Below are 20,642 nucleotides of genomic sequence, written 5' to 3' on the forward strand. Positions count from 1 at the left end.
GCAGCCTCCACCTCTCAGATTCAAGCGATTCTCATGCCTCAGCCTCCGGAGCAGCTGGGGTTACAGGCGCCCGCCACCACGCCCAGCCAATTTTCTTTTTAAGTAGAGACTGGATTTCACCAATTTGGCCAGGCTGGTCTCAAACTCCTGACCTCAAGTGATCCGCCCACCTCGGCTTCTCAAAGTGCTGGGATTACAGGCGTGAACCACTGCTCCTGGCCAGGAATATTTCATCTTAATTAATTTAAATTCCAATGGCCACAGGTGGTGTGTGGTGACGGAGTGGCAGGAGGCCCCACCACACAATGCCAAAGGCACCAAAAACGCAGGTGGATGAGGGCGGCCTCTGCCTTCCCTTGGGGGGCAGCCACACCTGCCTGCTCCCGGATTCTGCCAGGAGGACTGGGTCCCCAGCCCCTCCCTGCCCTGCCTGATTGCCAGCCCCAGCTGGGTGGTCTTCCTCCAGCCAGGCCCACCTGAGGCTGCCTCCCGCCCTCCTGGAGGGCCAAGCCCCTTGCCAGGGGGCTACATTAAACAGCAGGGCCAGACTCACTGGGGAGGTGTCTTGGAGAGCAGCCTCCAGGCTGTGGAGGCCGGTGTCTCCACAACCTGGAACAACACATCCTTTCTCTGAATTTAAGGAAAACAGGCTGCTCTGGAGGCAAACCTTTTAAACAGATGTTTCCTCTTGGCGGGACCTCCCTGCTCCGCCCCCACCCTGGGCCTTCCCCCAGGCAGGGCCTGCCCATCTCTCACAGGGCAGAGGCCTGGGGCAGGGGAGACCAAGAGATTTCAATTCTTTTTAGGAAGGGAGAGGAAAATATTTTTTTAAATGTGTTTTACAAGCCTGCTTTTGCCATTGTTGATGTAAACAGGTAAATTGTTTCCTGCCTCAATTAAAAACATCTGCCACATAAATGAATACCAATTAACTCATCCTGTTTTTAATTACTCTGTTAATTACACGCAGGCAGCAGAAAGGATGGTGGGGGAGCAGGGAAGCTGAGCCGATCCTCCGTGCCACACTGCCCCACCCCAGCTTGGCAGGACCGAAAATGTGTCTGGCTGGTGACGGATGGGGTGGCAGGGAGGTGGTGGCACCCTGCCAGCCGGGATTTCCTGATCCAGGGCGGCGCGTGGGCCCCTATTCCCGGGATCTCCCTGGGTGGGGGTCCGGCCCCTGCCCCTCTCCTGCCCTCCCTGTCTGCAGCCCCCTGCTTACTTCTTGGGCCACATTTTGTTGAGGGAGCGAGGGAGGGGCAGTCAGGAGGCCTGGATTTTGTCCAGAAAGCTCTGCCTTAAGGCTGGGGCGGCAGGAGGATAAGAATCACCGTAAATGGGACCCCTGGGAATTAGGATCCTATCAGCTGCCATTTCCTGAGCCGTACATCGAGGTGCTGGGGGCCTCGTGGCTGCAGCGCCCTCATTTAAGTTGCTTCCTCGGGGGCACCTGGGACGCCCCCCACATGCACCACAGCCTTCGTGGTAATGACACAGTTATTCATTCGCTTGCTTCAGTAGATGTTCACCCGGGGAATAGGGACGCCTCACCCCGTCTCACCCCGTCTCACCCAGAGCTCTCTGCGCGGTACATTTTGACTTCCAGTTCACACACGTCAAAGCTGAGGCCCACACAGGCAACTGCCTGCCCGAGGTTAAATCACCGGAACAGGCCAGGGTGAGCCGTGAGCCCAGGACTCTGGTTTCAGGGCTGGTGTCAATGCCACCAAACGTGTCACGGCCAGGACGTCCCAGGAGCCGGGTTCAGGGGCTGAAGCCGGGCTGTGCCACACGGTGGGTGGGGGTGCTCCCGGTCTAAGGGCATCTTGAGGGTCTTCACCCAAGAGGGTACCCCAGGCCTCCCTGGAAATCATCCCCCACAGAAACTGACCCTGTTCTTACCCGAGGTTTCTGCAGTCTAAGGATGTGGAGGTGGCCGGAGCTGGCTGGGCTCTCAGAGCCCGTCTAGCCAGAGTAAAAGTCCTGTCCAGCAGCAGGGCCTAGGGCCCTCCGTGGGAAGGCTGCCGCTGCCTTAGCAGGATTGAGAGGGCCGAGTGCTGCGGTGCACTCACCATGTCTGCCTCGGGCACCAGCATGGGCACAGTGGGAAGGGGCTCTATGGACTGGAGCATTAAATCCTGTCCGCCCTTTGCTGCACAGAGAAGAGAGGACCTGAGTGCCAGGGCCTGGCCATGCCAGTGCCCGGGGCAGACATTCTGCAAGCACTGTGCCTTTCCTACCTCACGCCAGGGCTGTGCTTGAGGCCTTCCCGAGGGCGGGGTCAAGAATGCACCCACGCCCTGGAGAGCTGCCAACCCACGCCTGTTCCCTGGCAAATCCCTCCTACAGGCTGGGTCCCAGCTTGCAGCCGCCGCCGGAGGGTGGCGGACGGCCCCTTCCTGGAATCCCATGCCAACCTGGGAGACAGCGACACCAATGTTCTTGTAGCACAGGCTTTGCCCCTGTGTGGTTGCACGTGGCCAACAAAATACTAACTCGTTTAACCTTGGCAGTCCCCCTGCCCCAGGAGGCTGTTCTGTTATATAATCTTGATGAAAACATAAACCTCTCACTCTTTCCACTGTACAGATGGGGCAGCAGTGGCCCAGAGAGGAAGGAACTGCTCAAGGTGCACAGAAGGACGGACAGCGCTGGGACCCGACCCTGACAGCCGGCTCTACACAGGCCCCCGGTGCCTTCACCGGCACAGCTGCCTGGCTCCCACCGGGTCCCTCCAAATACCCCACATCTCCCCGATTTGCCAAAGGTGGAGGGAGAGACGTGGAGCAGTTTGTGATGTGCTGAGACCGCACAGCAGGTTGGCGAGCTGGGGGCACCACTTTCAGGTTTGAAGTCAGCGTCCACTGGTGTGGGTGAGTCCCCTGGCCTTGCTGGGCCTCAGCGTTCTCCCTGTGAAACGGGGGGACCTGCACCCCCTCCTCATCGCACAGAGGAGGTGAGGATTCGGCGCTTCCGCCCAGTGCCCCCTGCCTGCCTCCTCTTCCAGGCAGGCCACCAGGCTGAGCTCCTGCTTGCTGCCTCGAGGTTTCCTGAGCCGCCAGGGACTTGCACAGAGACCTCAGCCCGAGTGAGGGCCTCTCAGACCTTTGGCTGCCTATGTTACCTGCCACATCCACTGCCACCAGAAGGGCTGTTTGTTTGAGGCCTTTGGGAGTCAACATGAGCAACAAATGCACTTCCTGCTGTGTGAGCCGAGGAGCAGCTGAGTCGTGAAGGGGCTTCAGGCTCCGCACAGCCCAGTCCCGGTGCGCAGCACGGCTCCGGAGGGAGGCCAAGCCGCACGTCCTCTGCAACCCGGCTCACACATCTGTCGCTCCTGCTGTCAGGGTGGGAAGGCCCTGACATGGAGGTCGGCTTTGGAACACAGGCGCTGGGCTCCTGGGCTGGATGCCTGCACCTTCTAGGTTGGGGAGGCTCTGGGGAAAGACCAGAATGCCGAATCCAGCCCCGAGGATGGTCCTGTCTCAAAGGTGGGGCCAGGGGAGGAGCCCAGGCTCACTGGCCAGGACTTTGGAAGCACAGATCACCACAGTTTAAGGACCAGGAAGACCCTCAGGACCCTGGGATCTGATGCTGAGGGTGCACGGCGATCCAGCCAGGGTTACAGCAAGGACCCGGGTGGAGGTGGGGGCGTGGTCAGGCAAGGTCACAGCGACCCAGCCAGGGCTAAAGCAAGGAGCCCCATGGGGTGGGGGCAGGGCAGGTGGTGGTCATGTCTACCCTGGAGGGGCCGCACCTGCTGGGCTGAGTCCTAGTGAGCCTGGGTGAAGATCTGCCCTCTCCGGGCCCCGCCTTCCACGCTATTCGCTGGGAGCTGCAAGGGCTGTGCTGATGTGGAGTGTGCTGTGTACCTTGAGGACCGCCCCAGTGGCCCTGCACAAGCCCCGCCCTTGCCCTGCCTCCCTGGGGCCACCGACCACGAGGAGACTAGACTCTGCTGAGACCAAAGGAGAGCGGCCTGGGGTCCAGGAAGGCGGCAGAGAACGAAGCTCTCAGGGGTGATGGCCGGGATGGCCTTGGAAAAGGGTCCAGCAATGGGCAGACCTGGCCAGCGCAGACACAGGCCACGGGGAGGAGGGCAGGCGGAGGGCCCAGTGGTGGCTGCGGGGGCAACCGGGGCAGCTCTCAGTGCTGTGCCGTGGGGCCTCAAAGCAACTGGATGCAGGGAGTGGTCCCTGCAAGGCGGCTCAGGACAAGCTTTGTGGCTCCCCAGAGGCAGAGGCCCCATGGCCGGGAGCATGAGGTCACTCTTGTCAAACAGCCTCTGCTGCCCAGATGCAGCTGGTCTCACCCATTGCCCCAGCTGGCTGGACACGGTGGGAACAGCCAGGCACTGGGGGCCAAGCAGGTGCAGGAAACCACCTGCTGAATTTAGACCCAACCAGGGGCCATGACGACGAGTCCTGCCCACAGCTTCGGGCTGATGGAGGCCACTGCCACCACCTCCCACCTCACTGAGTGCTTTCTCCGCCAAGGCCACAGAGCCACACACCCCTGACCACGTGTGGGTGACAACGGGGCAGTCGGGTAGACAGTGAAAACTGAGGGACGGCCCCCGAAGAAACTAGAAGCCACCGGTCACTGTGGCCAAGCCCAGGGCTTGCTGTGTCTGTGAGGGGTCTCAGCTCTGCACCAGCCCAAGGGGGAGGCAGCAGAGGAGACAGGGGCCTGCCTGGAGTCACACAGCAAGGGCCTCGTCCTGGACACCGTGCTCCCTGACCCTGGGGCAGCGGGCCATGTCCGCAGTGGGCAGAGGACCGGGTTCCAGCCCTGCCCCGATTGGTCCTCTCCCAGCCCCCGGCCTTGGGAAGGTGCCAGGCAGGCAGATGGGCCGGGCTCGGGCACGGTGCAGCCGCAGCCGTGGTGGCAGCTGCTTGGGGGAGACCCACGAGGGGCTGGCTCTGCTGCTCCCTCCTGAGCGGAGCCTTCTGGGTACCCTGACTCATCCACCGAGTGCTCTCATGCAGCCTCCAGGAGATCTGCAGGGGGCCGGGCGGGGGGACGGTGCTGCTGAGTCAAAGCAGCCCCCAGGGAATATTCCGCAGAGAAGAGAGGCCCTTCCTGTGCCAGGCAGCCAGAGACCTGCTCCGAGTGCCCCGTGCTACTCTCATCCCAGCAGGAGGACAACTCTGAGGGTGGCAGGTGGGGCGAGCGGTCACTGTGCAGTGGCTCCGAGAGACTCAAGACTTGCCTGAGACCACCTGGATGGCTCTGAATATGCTGCTCCTCCCTCCAGGGCAACACGGGAACCGGAGGCTTCTCGTTTCTTCAGGGACCGTCCCTCAGCTTTCACTGTCTGCCCGACTGCCCACCAGGAGCCCCTGCGTGTGCGGAGTCTGGGAATGTGCCTTCCTGGGGGCTCAGAGCTGCCCCTGCACCCTGGACTCCCAGCTTCCCCGCGATGGGCTTTTCCAGGCTGTAGCATGGGGAGCCCCGGTCACCAAGGACGTGGGCGGCACTCTGGAGTCGGTGCCATCCTCTCTTCACCAGAGGCCGTGTGAACGTTTTCACGATGATTTTTAAAAGAGAGACAGAAGGGGCCGGGCGCGGTGGCTCAAGCCTGTAATCCCAGCACTTTGGGAGGCCGAGGCGGGCGGATCACGAGGTCAGGAGATCGAGACCATCCTGGCTAACACGGTGAAACCCCGTCTCTACTAAAAATACAAAAAAAGAACTAGCCGGGCGCGGTGGCGGGCGCCTGTAGTCCCAGCTACTCGGGAGGCTGAGGCAGGAGAATGGCGTAAACCCGGGAGGCGGAGCTTGCAGTGAGCTGAGATCCGGCCACTGCACTCCAGCCTGGGTGACAGAGCAAGACTCCGTCTCAAAAAAAAAAAAAAAAAAAAGAGAGACAGAAGGACCAGGACTAGAAAGACAAGGTTGTCCTGCCTCCCACGGGCAGCAGCCTCGAGCTGGCACCATCTCTTCTGCCCCCTGGAAGTCAGCTCCGTGAGGCGGGGGAGGCCCCCGTGAATTCTGCAGGGAGCACTTGGTGGGCGCTGGGCTGACTCACTTTCCTCACCTGTGAAAGGGGGTCAGTCCCACTGCGGTGGGGCCAGTGAGCGAATTCCCAGGAGGTCCGAGCAGAGCCGCAGCCGGGGTACAACTGGCTTCTGGGGCCGGGCTGCTGCCTCCAAGAGCCCAGCCTTTTTCCCAGAGGCGAGGAGTGAATCTGGGCTCCGTGCAGGGGGGTTCCAGCATGTAAAAGGTGTGACAAATTCATCCTCCAATGTCCAACCGGACAAACCTCCTCGACCCACCACTGAAGGCCCCCCAAGTGCTCCGAGGGACCCGGCGTGCTGTGGGCTGGGAGGCGTCTGTCCCAGCTTCATCTCCAAAATGTCGGCGTCTCCACTGCCCTGTGCTGCGGTTTTCAGGCATCGAGGTGGAGCGACCTCCTTCCATCTCTCCTGCTCGGGGTCGGTCAGCAGGCCAAGTCTCAGAGCTATGACACAGTTTGTCACATGTCGCACCAGACCAGGTGGCCCTGGGTCAGCCAACGAGCTTTGTTTCAGGAGATTGTGGGTGCACCGCATGGCTGCACGGAGGCCCGAGGGCAAGATCTTCCCGAGGGCCTGCTGAGCCTCAGTTTCCTTGGCTGTAAGACGGGATGAAGGCATTTACAGCGGGGATTGCTGGGAATTCCTCCTCCGGATCCAGCTGATGCCTCGGTGCACCGTAGGCTCCCAGGAGCTCATGCGGCCTTCCCTGCCTGTCACTTGTGCCCCACCTCAGAACGAGGTCCTTGTAGTGGCAGGGCAGCCAGTCTGGCCCCGCCCAGCCCCCGCCGCCTCCCTGCCCTCATCTCCTTTCTCTGAGACAAGGCTCCTCGCTGGTCCTGGAGGTGGTGGCACACTCCTGCCTCGGGCCTGGCATGCGTGGCCCTTCCCTCCTCCCGCAGGTAAGCTCCATGTCCCTTTACCAGAGAAGCCAGCGTCAACCCCCACGGCCCTGGGGGGCGACACATGGTGGCTCCCCTCCTTCACTTCTGTCTCTCCCCGACGGAGCCGAAGCCTCAGGTGTACGGCAGGCACCAATCACTATTTGTCGAAGGAATGAATGGGCACCACCTAAGGAGCTAGGTCAGATGGAAGCGTGGCCCAGAGATGTCAGCATGAAGACCAGGTCAATGTGACAAGCCGGGTCCCGCCCTGCCCTCAGGTGCATGGACTTCCCCAGGCAGCACTGACACCCCCGCTGAGGTGAGGCTGCTGGGCCCCATCCACGGGGAGAGGCAGCTGGAAACTGGGGGCCCCAGCTCCTCCTGGGGCCAGGTCCTGACCCCAAAGCCAGCCTGTTATCTGGGTGTCCGAATCCTGCCGGGATGGAGGAGGGGCTAGGGAAGAGGCGGGTCCACCTGTTCTCCAGGGACCTCCCTCCAACCCTTCATGAGGTCAGAGCTGGGCACCCAGGGAGACAGCAGCCTTGGCCACGGGGGCCATGCCAGCCAGGTACCAGCCTGGCATGGAGCCTGTGGGTGATAATCTCCAGGCTGCTCCGGGGCTGGGCGGCAGCTGTAGGGGGTTCAGCTGTGACAGAGGGAGCCTGGGAAGCCAGCACTGCCTGGGATGATCCCCCTCCTGCCTCCTCCTCCCCAGGCCCCAGAGGCCCAGCTAGCCCATCCCCCTACCCAAGGAGCCAAGCCCTACTGACACGTGGCGAGCCAACACTGACCCACCTGCTCCCTCAGGAGGTGGGATCTGATCTCCTCCCGCTGGCCTACACGGGCCACGACGGAGAGGCGCCTCGTGACACTCTGCAGTCAGCTCAGAAAAGCCGTAGATGCCGACCTGGTGAAGCCTGCTCAGCATGGGGTGTTCTCTGAAGTGGGAGCCACATGGAGGGCGGCACCCACTGCTGCTGACCGAGCCCCTGGCATCCCCAAGCTGAGCCTTTGAACCCCAGCAGGGAAGACCACCCGGCCGAGACCCTGGCCACCATGGGGCCATCACGGGGCCACGGGGCTCTGTTCCATCTCCCGGCCCAAGGGTCTCTGAGCACCGCCAGGGCTGCCTAACGCCTCTGAGTTTGGGGTGTTTTGTTCGGCAGCACTGGGGCCCGAGCAGCTTCTTGCCCGGTTCTGGCACAGCTGTGCTTGGAGGGGGCGTTTCTGGGATCCTGTGGTTTAGGGGACGCTCCCTCACTCCCCGGCCTCGGGGGCCGATGACCAGGCGGAGCGGGCCCAAGGCCACGTCTGTGAGGGAGTCTCTGTGGTCACAACGTCCAGCTGCCCCCACACAGGCGAGACCCAGGATCAAGCCCCAGGGCTGGAAAGCAGACACGGGATGTATTTGTTTGTGGAATCAAATACGACGGCAGCTTGCAGGCAGCCCAGCCGTTGTGCAAACAACCCTCTTCCAGCACCCAGCGAGGGCGGCCCTGAAGCAGCCGGCGACCCCGGGCCCTGTCACCCGCCAGGTGGGGTGTTGGGGACCGTCCCTCAGGCAAGACAGGGTGCCTGTGTCCTGAGCACCTCCCGTGTCAGGTGCGGGGGGCAGGCAGACAAAAGTCCGGCCCCACGGAGCTGACCTCGGACGGGAGCCCAGGAACACTGTGCAAATGTACAAGACCCTCGGCCGAGGCTCGGAGGTGTGGTGGTCGGGAGAGGCACGGGGTGGGTGAGTGGGTGGCCACTGAAAAGGTGACGTCTGAGCAAGACCTGAGGAAGGGAAGCTGGGAGCCATGCAGGCGTCGGGGGAGAGCATTCCGGGCATGGGGGCCAGTAGCGCAAAGGCCCTGAACTGCAGCCAGCCAGGCATGGTGGGCAGCAGCAAGGCGGAGCAGAGTGGGTGATGGTGGGTGATGGAAGGGAGAGGAGTTTGTGTGGTCGTGGCCCCACAAGGACCTCGGCTCCATCCCTGGAGAGCTGTGACTGGCCTTTAATGGGACCCATCTGTCTGCCAAGTGCAAAATGGACCTGGGATGGGGCGCTGGGGTAGAAGCAAAGAAACCAGGTACAGAATCTGGCACGAGTCACGCGGTCAGAAAGCAGGTGCTGGAGAGATCCCATAACTGTTTGTGGAATCAAATAGGACAGCAGCTTGCAGGCAGCCTGGCCGCCGCTGTGCAAACAACCCAGAGCGTCCCTGAACCAGCCGGTGACCTCAGGCAACCGCATCCATCCCCGGGGCCAGTGCACCATCGCCCGTGAGAGGTGTGGAGACGGCTGCTCTCCCGTGCCTGCGGGAGGACGCGGTGACAGCAAGGCCAAGCCCCCTGCCCACCAGGACAGCAGCTTTTCTTGATAATTTATCCCCTGAAACCCTGTGAACAATGAAACCCAGAGTCCCCAGGTGAGCCAGGGATTCTACTCCTAGGAATCCAACCAAGAGAAATGAAGACATTCATCCCTGCAAAAGCTACCAATAGCCACGGCTGCGTGGTCCACGCAAAAGCTACCAATAGCCATGGCTGCGTGGTCCACGCAAAACTACCAATACCCACGGCTGCGTGGTCCACGCAAAAACTGCCGATACCCATGGCTGCGTGGTCCACGCAAAAACTGCCGATACCCACGGCTGCGTGGTCTACGCAAAAACTGCCGATACCCACGGCTGTGTCGTCCACGCAAAAACTGCCGATACCCACGGCTGCATCATCCACGCAAAAACTACCGATACCCACAGCTGTGTCATCCACGCAGAAACTACCGATACCCACAGCTGTGTCGTCCACGCAAAAACTACCAATACCCACGGCTGCATGGTCCACCGTAACCACAATGGGGGCAACAACCCACGGGTCCATCAACAGACACACAAAACACGGTCTTTCCACACAGTGCTGTGCAACTCAGCCACAGGGAAGGACGCTCTCCACTAGGCTCCAGTGCGGGGAGCCATGAAGGCCCCGTGCTGAGTGACAGAGCCAGATGCAACAGCCACCTGTGGCCCCGTCCCCCTCATCTGAGGCGTCCAGAACAGGCAAGTTCACAGAGATGGGTGGGGGACGCTGACCGGGGGCTGGGGGTGGAGGAGTGAGGAGATGGGGAGGGGGCAGACTGGGAGCTAGGGTTGGAGGAGTGAGGAGATGCGGGGGCAAATGTGAGAGGGGCTCAGCCTCCCTCCCAGGGGCTCTGCTCCTGTCTACTGGGGCCCACCTGCAGGCAGGTAGCGGGAGACACTGCTGTGACCCCAGCCCTGGTTCTGTGGGCCTGGCTGTGCTGGTAACCAGGAGGGTGGAGGCCAGGGCCCAGAAGGCTGGTGGCTGGAGTGAGTGGGAGCTGAGCGACCTTCTTGCTGCAAACACCCCCCTTCCAGAGACACAAGCACACCCTTAGGGGTGGGAGGGGCCCACAAGGACCAGTCTGTGGCAAGTGACCTTTCCAGCCCGAAGGTCTCCTGGGCAGAAGCCCCTCCACATGCCAAGGATGAGCCAGAGGTGGAGAAGGGCCGTGGGCTGGCCCTGTGGTGCAGAGTGAGCAGCTGCTGGGGGCACTGGCCTGCAGCTCAGGCCTCTGCTTGTCCCTCCGGTCACCCCAGTCCCGGGGCAGCACGGTCCCTGGGTCTGGGCAGGTTTGGTTGGACGCAGGTGCTGTGGCCCCCGGTGAGCCCTGGGGTCACAACTCATGCTTTATAAAAGCTCTCATGGGGTCACAGTGCAGAGGGGACGGGAAGGAGGGTTTGGGGAGGGTAAGCACTTCGCCGACACACTTTTCATGCGCAGAACATTCTCTGAGGCTGGCTGTGGGGATCCCCTGTGAGTCTGGACAGCCAGGTCATAGGTCATGCTTCCTCCCGGCCTGGTTTTCACACCGTGGTATGCCACACACATGCACACGTGTGCACGCCATCCACACTCAGACTTTACACGCACGCACCTGCATGTGCGCCCCTGGTAACGGCACCCGATACAGTGACCTCAGGGCTGGCGTCATCGCCCAGACAGGCTGCCAGGTGGCCCCTCACACAGCCCCCGCTTCCTCATCCCGGCAAACGGGCAGAGCACGCTTCCAGGAAAGAAACGCCCTGGCATTGGACTCAATGACCGTAGAACAGCCTCTTAAGCTGGGCAGTGGCTCACACCTACAATCCCAGCACTCCGGGAGGCTGAGGCAGAAGGATCACTTGAGCCCAGGAGCTTGAGACAGCCTGGGCCATGTAGCGAGCCTCCATCTCTACCAAAAAAATTAAAAATTAAAAAAACCATTAGCTGGGCATGGTGGTGAACACCTGTAGTCCCAGCTACTCTGTAGGCTGAAGCAGGAGGATCGCTTGAGCCCAGGAGGTTAAGGCAGCAGTGAGCCATGATCACACCACTGCACTCCAGCCTGAGCGATAGAGGAGGACCCCCACTCTAAAGAAAGGGAAAAAAGAGGCCGGTGCGGTGCTCACGCCTGTCATCCCAGCACTTTGGGAGGCCGAGGCGGGTGGATCACCTGAGGTCAGGAGTTCGAGAGCAGCCTGGCCAACATGGCAAACCCATGTCTCTACTAAACACACACACACACCAAGCCGGGTGCACACGTGTGGCTGTCATCCCAGCTACTCGGGAGGCTGAGGCAGGAGAATCACTTGAAGCTGGGAGATGGAGGTTGCTGTGAGCCGAGATTACACCATTGCACTCCAGCCTGAGTGGCAGAGTGAGACTCTGTCTGGGGGAAAAAAAGAAAGAAAGAAAAGAAAATGGCCTCTTGGGCCAGGTCCTGGGAGCTTGAGGGAGGTGATGGCACGGAGCCAGGACCTGGAGACGTCACTTCTGCTGGAAGCCTGCATGCCCAGAGACAGGTCAGGCCCTCAGTGTGCAAGCCACCAGCCTTCTCTCCAGACAGGCTTTGCCCTGTGGCCCCGGCCCTGCCTGGTGCACCTCCCATTTGCCTCACTGGTCAACTCCTGGGGGCTGCTTTGTGCTCCCCCAGGGCAGGGCCCCAGACTGCACGCCTCACAGTGCCACGTCTGCATGCTTCTGCACACTTCACATACCTCTACACACCTCACACGCCTCCGCACGCCTCACAGTGCCACACGCCTGCATCCCCACAGCCATAGTGGCCACTTCATGCCATGCGTGTGTCACTTGGTGAAATCCGTCCCTCTGCTCTGTGCAGTGCAACGGCCGCAAGCACAGAACCGGCATGAGGAGGGCGGAGGCGAGACCCCAGTGAGTTCAAGGTGCACACTGCCCCTGCGAGAGCTTAAGTAAAATACCTCAGTCACTTAAAAAATCAGTGCATGTCGAAAATAATGAGTTTTGGACACACTGAGTTAAGTAAGATTATATATTATAAGCATTAATTTTGCCCAGTCTCTTCTTCCCTTTTTCAACGTGGCCACGAGACAGTCTGAAATGATCCACGCCCCTTCCCTGGCACGCTGAAGCTCCCTGGGGAGAGGCTGCCCCAGGCACACACAGGCACGGGTGACAAAGGCTGCCACACGGTGGCTGCTCAGGTCACAGGAGAAGCTGACTTGGGCCCAAAGGGGAGGCTCCGTGCATGTTCCCGAACACTCTGCTCCCAGGTCCCCTGTTGGATGGTCTGGGCTTCTGGGCATGAACAGTGCTGGACCCTGACGGAGCAGCTCGGCCGCAGAGGCACAGTGGGGACACGGCAGCCAGCAGGGCCACACAGAGAGGGTCTCAGCCACACGCCTGGGCTGCACCATCGGGGAGCGGCAGGCGAGGCTCCGTCTTCCCTGTGCGCAGTGCACGGTACTGCAGTGCTGACCAACCCTCCCAAGGGACAGGTGAGGACACGGAGGCCCAGAGGAGTGGAGATAAGTCTGGCCTTGCTGCCTGTTCTTGCTGTTGGCAGGGCCTGGTAGGGGAGGCAGAGACGCCGCGAAAGAGGCATGAAGGGCTGTGCCCTGCCCTCTTCCACCCCGAAGTTCAGAAGGACACATTCTTTAAGGGAACTGAAGGCCACGTGGCGGAGCTGCAAGCCGCCATCAGGCACAGGGATACGTGGAGTCCAGCACCCAAGGCCCCTGTTCTGTCCACTCAGGCACAGCCATGGCCCAGAGACCCAACGCTGCCCCCGGTCAGGGGCAGTCCTGGGTTCTGATGTCTCTGGCGCAGGAGACGCCGCGTGGAAGGGCCCCAGGTCCACTGTGCTCTGAGTACAGGCTGGGCTGGATTAGGCTGCGGAGCCCCAGGGTGGTGGCCAAGGCAAGGGGAAGGGCCTGAGAATGCCCTAGGCAGAAATACCTAGGCTCAGGATGGCCCAAGTCAGGTGGCCTCAGCTCCCAAGTGGGAATTCTGCCTCTGACAGGGAGTAACTAGAGGGTGCAACTCATCCCACCCTCAGTTTCCCCTCTGTAAACGGTCTGCAGGTGGCATGGTGCAGGCAGGGCCCCAGGGCTTGGCCCCAACCTTGCAGGCTGTCCCTGCGTGGGTGGAGCAGGCACAGGGCCTGGGGTCTGTGGTCTGTGCAGGGGTCTGACCATTGAGGTGGTCTCCCTGGACCACCCCATTGTGCAAAGGTGCAGAAAGTGAGCTTCTGTTTGGGGGCCTGCAGAGAAGGGGGCCTGGGTGCAGAGCTGCCTTCATGCCTCATCCACCACTGAGTCGCAGGACACCACTGGGTGTCCCCCCAGAAAGGGGACGAGGCTGACAGTCCCAGCCCAGACACATACAGGCCTTTCCCAGCTCATCACGGCCTTTGTGACCGCATGTTGCGTCTGAAACCCGAGGGACAGACGGGAATATCTGCTGTAGGTCACGCAGCTGCCGGGACGGGAGTCGAATCCAGATGGGGGCTCCAAGAAGCTGAGCGGCTGCCCACCCCCTCCCCGCTGCCTCTGAGAACAGGGCAGGGGGATGCAGTCACCCCTGGCCCTGGTGGGGAGCCCCTCCCCACCTGTAAGAGGGCCTCACTGCAACGGGTGCTGGCTTCCCTTGCTGGCTTGACTGCACCCTGGCTTTCCTGGGTACTCAAGGAGGTTGGGTACACTGGGTGGGGACTTCCTCGTGAGTTCCATCTGTGGCCTGGGGCCAACAGGGTGCGCAGGAGCCCTCCTGACTGCCCCGGGCGTTTCCTGGGCGTCTCCCGGGCATCTCCCATCCTGGTCACCAGCAGGTCCCACCTGCTGCCTCACCGGTGTGGACTTTTCTCTGCCAAGTAAACAAAAGACCGCGTCGGTGCCCGGACTTCCTCCCCAAACCTCCTCCTGCCACATCCACCATGACCCCAGCCTCAGGGGCAGCCGAGGAGGCTCTGTGCTGCCCAGACCCGACACGGGGCAGAACTGGCCCTGGGAGGCTGAGCGGGTGGGAAACGCAGAGGCAGGCGGCCGAGAACAGTGTAGGGTGAGCTGCCGGCTGGGCTGCTGGCGCCTCAGCTCCGGGAGACATCTTCCTTATTACGGCCAAATTCATCTTTGTTTTCCTTCCCAGTGACATCTGGCTCTCAGTGAGGTCCCACGAATTACAAAAAGCAGAAGTCTGAACTTCTGTTTTATTGCCGCAGGAAACTCACTGCCACAGCACAGGCGGAAAGCCCGATCTCAGCGGGTCCGGAGTCCCCAGCTCCCACCCTCGGGGCAGCTGCGAGCTCAGACCCCAGCTCCCACCCTCGGGGCAGCTGCGAGCTCAGAAGTGGGGACTGGGAAGCGGTAATTTCTCTCAGTCCTCATCATCAGTTTCCAGCCCAAGTGCCAGGTCTCCGCCTGAGTCTTTTCCACTGATGCTACAAGGGCGGTTTCCACTCCAGGAATTTTTTTCCAGACAAGCAAAGCCCTTGCCTGCATTTGCTCTTGGCTAAGGCGGCCCTTCCCAAGCCTGCGGGGTGAGCTGTTCCCTGCAGCACAGCCTGGGCTCCGCTGAAAGGACAGTCCCGGCCCAGGGAACTGCAGAAGCAGAACCAGGCCTTCTCACTCTGCCCAGGAAAGTCAGGGGGTGGAGAATAAACCCCCCAGGAAGTGATCTGGGGTGTGGTTCACTGACACAGGCATTCCCAGGGAGACTGAGCCACGAGGTGGATGAACAGCATGGTGTCCACCCAACCTGGCCCAGACCCTGACACCGAGGATGGTGACGCTGTCGTGAGCCTCCCTCTGAGCTGCCCTCAAGTGGTCTGCAGCCCCCTAGCCAGTACCCCGGCAGCTGTGTTTCCACCCCCTCCTGTCCCTGCGAGGCAGCGGGTCCCAGCCCACTGTGTGCACTGGACTCTACAGGGGCCCGGCCCCCTCCCTGCCGTCCCCACGCTGGCCTTCCCACGTCAGAACTCAGTGGGAAGTTCCAGGCGCCTGACCACCCCGGATGTGTCAGAGGCAGAGCCCTGTGGCGCCCACCCGTGTCCGGCTCCTGTGCTGCGAGCTGGGAACCTCTGTGGGCCTCGGCTTCCCGGTCTGGAAAGTGGGGCAGCAGCGGTGCCTTCAGGGCTGCCGTGAGGATCTAGTGCAGGGCCTGGGTGCCTCTCACTGCATGTGATTCTGCCCCCGCCTGGTATGGAGTAAGGTGTTCCATCAATACCTGCCCAGGGAATGGGCACCAGAGGACGGGCACTTTTTGTCCTGTAAGTGAAGTGGTGGCAAAGTCACCGTCTGGCATTGACGAATTGTAGAGTTTGGGTCCCTACCGTCCCCAGGGGCCTGGGGCCAGCCTGGGAGGTGACATCTGTCGCCTGGACGTGGATTTCTACGAACAGTGGATGTTGTCTGCGCTAACAGCCAGGCAACGTTCCAGTGGCTTCCGGAGGGTCTTTAGCAACAACGACCCCCCTCCTCTGCACACAAGGTGGGAGGCAGAGGTGAGGCTGGCCAGAGGTGCAGGACTAGAGCAGCTGAGATGAGGTTGGCTCTGGGGCTCTGTGACCCAGGCAGGGCAGAGGTCAAGTTCTCCCACCTGTGCCCTGACCCCAGATGGACCCCAGGGCCTGTGTCCAGGAGGGCTTTTGCACCTACAGTGCTAACCCCGAGTCATGACCGAGCTCTCAGCCACCAGATCCCCCAGCCCCTTGGGGGTGCTCAGGTGCTCTAAGAATGTGGCCTGGCAGGCTGGGGACGGGGACCGACGGCACAGGCAAAGGAACGCCCAGGCAGGGCTAGACAGGGGCTGGGCGGGGCTGGACAGGGGCCTGGAGACACAGGGGCCTGGAGACATTCGATGCAGTTCACCATCAGACTGGCTCCCTGCATGACCTGTGGAGTGACTGTACCTCTCCCGGCATTGGAGATGGGGAACGCTACACAGCCCTCGTGGGTGTTATAGGGACACAACAGTGCGTGTAATCCCCAGCGCTGTCATAGGCTGTAAGAACCATTCCGTGACCCTCTGAGAGGAGAGACGGGCCACAGGCAGGCAGTGCAGCAAGTGCCGGCCGGGAGAGCAGCCCCACGGAGACGCCGATGCCTTCACCTGTGGCACCACTAACAAGGTCCTGCTGCTCCCTCCATGCTGGGTCCGAACACCCGCGGGGCACACACAGCACTGGGGCACGCTGAAGTTGTTCCTGCTCCCTCCCTGCCTGGGAAGGAAATCAGATCCACGTAATTCAACCACCATCCTTCCACCCTGGCACTGTGGGAGGCTGAGGATGAATCAGAAACCCCCAAAGTCAACCTGCGAACGGTGCAGCCGGGGAGGGGGAGGAGCACAGAGCCCCAAGATGGTTCCAGAAGCTAGCAGGAAAATGCCTCACCCATCTCACACGCTCCCCACCACCCCAGACGTGGCAGCAGCGAGGCCCAGCCCTCCCTGGTGCAGCCCTGAGGGCTGGGATCTTGGGGATTAGTGACCCGGCCTGCCCGCAGCGTCTCCAGATCCTCACGTAGGGAGAAAAATTAATTTCTTCCAGTCATGCAGAAATGAAAATACGTGGAGCCAAACCAGAGAGATTTCCTGGAGGTGGTAACTGAATTACACGGATAGAGGGCGGCAGGGGAAGAGCACAGGGGGGCTCGGGCGGCTGGCGTGTGGCTGTGCAGCCCCGGAGGGTTCTGCACAGGAGATGTCTGGGGAAAGCCCTCCCCGCTCACCGGCCCTGGCTTCCCAGGTGGCGACAGCGTGGCCCCAGCACCACGAACCACTCATGTGAACTTCCCTTCTCCCCTGTCGCTAGAGGATCCCAGCACATCCCAGGAGAGATGGAGCCTGCCGGAAGACTGATCCTCATGCCATACTCTCTGCCCTCCCTGAGCCCCAATCTCGGGTGGAGGCCACATCTGTTCCTCCTGCTCTGGGCGCTTCTTCCTTTCTGTTTTCCTTCCAGTGTGGAAGTGACCACTTGCCCAGCAGGACAGTCCCAAACAGCATGGCTTTTCCAGGCACGGTGCTGTCGGCACACTGAACAGGACCCTCCCCGCAGCTCCAGCGTGCACAGCATCCGCCTGTCTGGCCCCCGTGGAAGTTTCTGACTCCCAACGCCCAGACTGGAGCCGGGGCAAAGGACGCAGCCCAACCCCAGAGGCACACAGAGCCAGCCCTCCACGGATGAGCGTGCCCAGGAACTGTGGGCTGGGCCTTCCTGCCTCCTCCCCTGCCGGGAAAGCGATGCCAGGGGCAGGTGAGGGTCGGACACGCTCAGGCCCAGCCCTCACCCCTTCAGGTCTGGGGGACACAGTGGAGTCCCAGTCTCAAGAAGTTTCCCCAACCTCGCAGCAACTTGAGCAATGCCACGCACCGAATAACTGGCCCCCGCCCCTTATCCCCGGCCGACCCGTCCTCCGAGGTGGCTGCCCTGGGAACCTCCTGTTCCTGGTCCAGGAGAGGAAACGCACACCCGGGCCGGACGCACAGAAGCCGCACCCTGGCCGGAGCCACAAGCCTGACAGCTACCGACCAGCCCCCACCCACGGGAGCACGCGACGTGCTCTTTTCAAAGGAAACGTTTTTCTTCCTGGGCCCTGGAATGGGCCTAAGTCAGCCGGCCTCAGCCCACAGGGTGAAGGGGTGGGCACAGCCCGGCCGCGGCCCCAGCACACACAGGGCGGGAGCAGGGGCGGGGTGCGCCAGCCCCGCAGTGTGTTCGGAGCCCAGCGGCTCTGAGTCGCCGCCACCAGCCTGGCCGCCTTCTGCTCCACGTAAGTGAAGTCAGCCGTCTAGGGCTGCGTTTCCAGCCATCTGTCCCTCCACAGAGGCTCACACCTCCCTCCCCGCTGTTCCCACAGCCTGGCTCCGGGCCTGCCCAACACAGATGGACGCTTCCCAAAGGCTGTGCGCGCCATCGCTGCCACCGGGCTGTGCCGAGGCCTGCGGCCGTCAGGACCCCAGAGACGGCGCGCCAGGCAGGGTCCAGGCCCCCCAGCGCGGACCACCCTGAGCCCGCCGGGCAGCGCCGGGGACCCGGGCGGGAGAGGGAGGGGCTGCAGGGAGCTCTGGACCCTCCTTCCCAGCCCGGCCGCCGGCACCTCGGCCTCTCCCAGGGCCGCCCTCGGCCTCCCCACTCCCGAGTCCCCGTCACGCGGGCCGCGGGGCCTTTGTTAGGAAAACCGGGCGGCCCCAGGGGAGCCCGCGGGACTTCCAGCGCCCGGGCGCGTCGTTTCCCCCTGAAGTTTCACCGCAGCCCCCGCAGGTCAGGCTCCGCTCACAGGGGGCTGCGCTCAGCCCGGATGGGTGGGCGCTGGGCGGGCTGGCTCCACCCTGCCGTGGGCACCAACTTTGAAAACGGCCCGTGCGCTCCACTCGGCTGCGGCGCAGATCCGGGAACGGCAGCCGCGGGCGGAGTCGGGGGAGAGCGGCGGCGGCGCGCGGGGCGGACGCGGCACTTACGGTCGGGGGTCCGGGGGTTCCGGGGGGCGGCGGACGGCGCACACTCGTGACCCGGTCCGGGAGTAGCTGCTCCTTCCAGCTCGGTCCCCACCTCCGCGACTCGGGGGCGGCTGCGCGCCGTCTTCTGGCGCCGCACCGGGCTCAGGCGCGCGGCGGGGCTGGGGCGCGCGGGGCGGCCGCCTGGGCCATGCCGGGGACTCGGCTCCGGCCACCCCGCGCGGGAACAAAGCGCGCACCCCGCGCCGGGCGGTCTCCGGCCTCCGCGGCCCGCGCCGGGTCCAGCCGCCGCGCCTGTGGCTCCAACGCCGCGCGCTCGCCCGAGAGTCTCACGGGGCCCCGCGGCCCCCGCCCCGCGCGCTCCGCCTCCGCCTCCTGCCCCCCGCCGCCGCCGCTGCGCCACCTGCCTCCCGCCCGGCGCCCATCGCGCTCAGCTCCGCCCCGGGGCGCCGGCCTGGAGAGGGGCTCCCCGCTGCCGAGAGCCGCCCCCAACGCCTCCGCCACCCGGGCGCGCCCTAAGAACTGGCCGTGGGGGCCAGGGCTGTGCGGAGCACCGGGCGCGGGGAGGGGGTGGGGGCGCGGGGAGGGGGAGGGGGCGCGGGGAGGGGGAGGGGGGCGCGGGGAGGGGGCGCGGGGAGGGGGGCGAGGGGCGCGCGGCCTCCTGCGGGGGGCGGCGCGGGGGGGGCGCAGGCGGGGGCACGCGGAGAGGTTGCGGGGCGCGGGCGCCGTGGAGGGGGCGCGGCTCTGGGGGGCGGCCCCCGCCTGCGCCCACCCTCTCCCCCTCCGCAGGCCGCACACACCCACCTCGCAGCAGTCGGTGGCCGCGGGTCTCGCAGCTTTAGAGCCGCGGCTTCTGGCGGCCGCGCGGGAGGCTGAACGGGGGTGGGTGGGGGGAGCGGTGGGGGTGGGGGTGAGGGTTGAGGGGGGAGCTGGAGGGGAAAGTCTCTCCTCCGGACGCCGCCTCCCGCCCCGCGCTCGCCCCCCGCCCCGCGCTCGCCCCCCGCGCGGCGCCCGTCCCGGCCGGGGCCACCTCCGCGCGCGGCCGGCAGGGGTCGCGCTCCCCCCGCTCAGCCTCCCGGGCGGGTCCGCTGTGAAGCCCTCGCCCCCCGCTGGCCCCGGGGCCAGGTCATTTGCATACGCTTTGCATTCGTTTGCATATTGTGCGTTTCATGTCCACCTGCAGAAACGGCCCGAGCCGCTGCCCTGGCCTCTCCGCACTTTGCCGGCGGGCCCCCTCGCCCGACCACTTTGCTTTTCCCTAAAGTACTTTGTGGCGTGTATCTGGTGCATTTGCCTGCTTAGTACATTTTCCTAAAATTGGCGCCTTTTCCCTGTTTCCTGCCCTAACTCACACGTGCTCTTATTTCTTAGATACAAGCGGGGGGTGGGGCCCAGAGGTCACCATTAGGAGACAGAAGAAGCCAGAACTTCAGAGCAGCAGAGCCTTGGTTTGCCTCTCATTTCGCATAAATTTTGCATGTGAAGGTCCGAAGTCCCCAGTCCCCTAGTATAAAAGTACAGCAACGTGCGAAACATGGCCCGTTCCAGCTTTGTGCCGCGGGCCTTTTTCCCCCACCCCTCGTCCCTCTCGTGGACTTGGCTCTACCCACCTGAGCTGGCAGAGGAAGGAGACAGAAACCCAGAACGGGGCCTCTGTGAAGGGGAGGACAGCACCCCCGCCTCCTGCAGCCCTTGGGTAGTGGTCTGGTCAGCTGGGTCACTAACCACAGTGCGGCCCAGCCAGTTCCTCCAGCTCCTCACTGTGGGCAGTGCTGTCTAAAGCCCGCCAGACTCCGTGAAAATTGTGACACAAACACCGGGCACCTACATTCTCCTGCTTTTCAGACTGTGCTCTAACATGGTGCTTGCCCATGTGGCTCAGCCCAGCCCTTGTGGAGGGCGGCGAGGTCCTGAGCCCACCCCACAGAACAGTGTAAGTCCTCATGCATTGGGTGTGTTGCCTGAGGTTACTGATTTTATGC

The 20,642-nt window shown here is 63.0% G+C and overlaps 1 protein-coding gene across 3 annotated transcripts in view; it reads right to left on the reverse strand.

Annotated features, from left to right (window-relative positions):
* LOC105488849 (CBFA2/RUNX1 partner transcriptional co-repressor 3) overlaps positions 1-20,642 on the reverse strand; it is a 100,428-nt gene that overhangs the window by 45,067 nt on the left and 34,719 nt on the right. Inside the window, exon 1 of one of the 3 annotated variants that reach the window (XM_011753320.2) lies at positions 18,664-18,842. The exons of the other annotated variants lie outside the window; for them this stretch is intronic. The gene's annotated coding sequence lies outside the window, so the exon portion shown is untranslated. Of the gene's footprint in view, positions 1-18,663; positions 18,843-20,642 lie in introns of those variants that run through there. 3 annotated transcript variants of the gene reach the window in all.

Source organism: Macaca nemestrina, chromosome 18, assembly GCF_043159975.1.
Source record: "Macaca nemestrina isolate mMacNem1 chromosome 18, mMacNem.hap1, whole genome shotgun sequence".
NCBI lineage: Eukaryota > Metazoa > Chordata > Mammalia > Primates > Cercopithecidae > Macaca > Macaca nemestrina.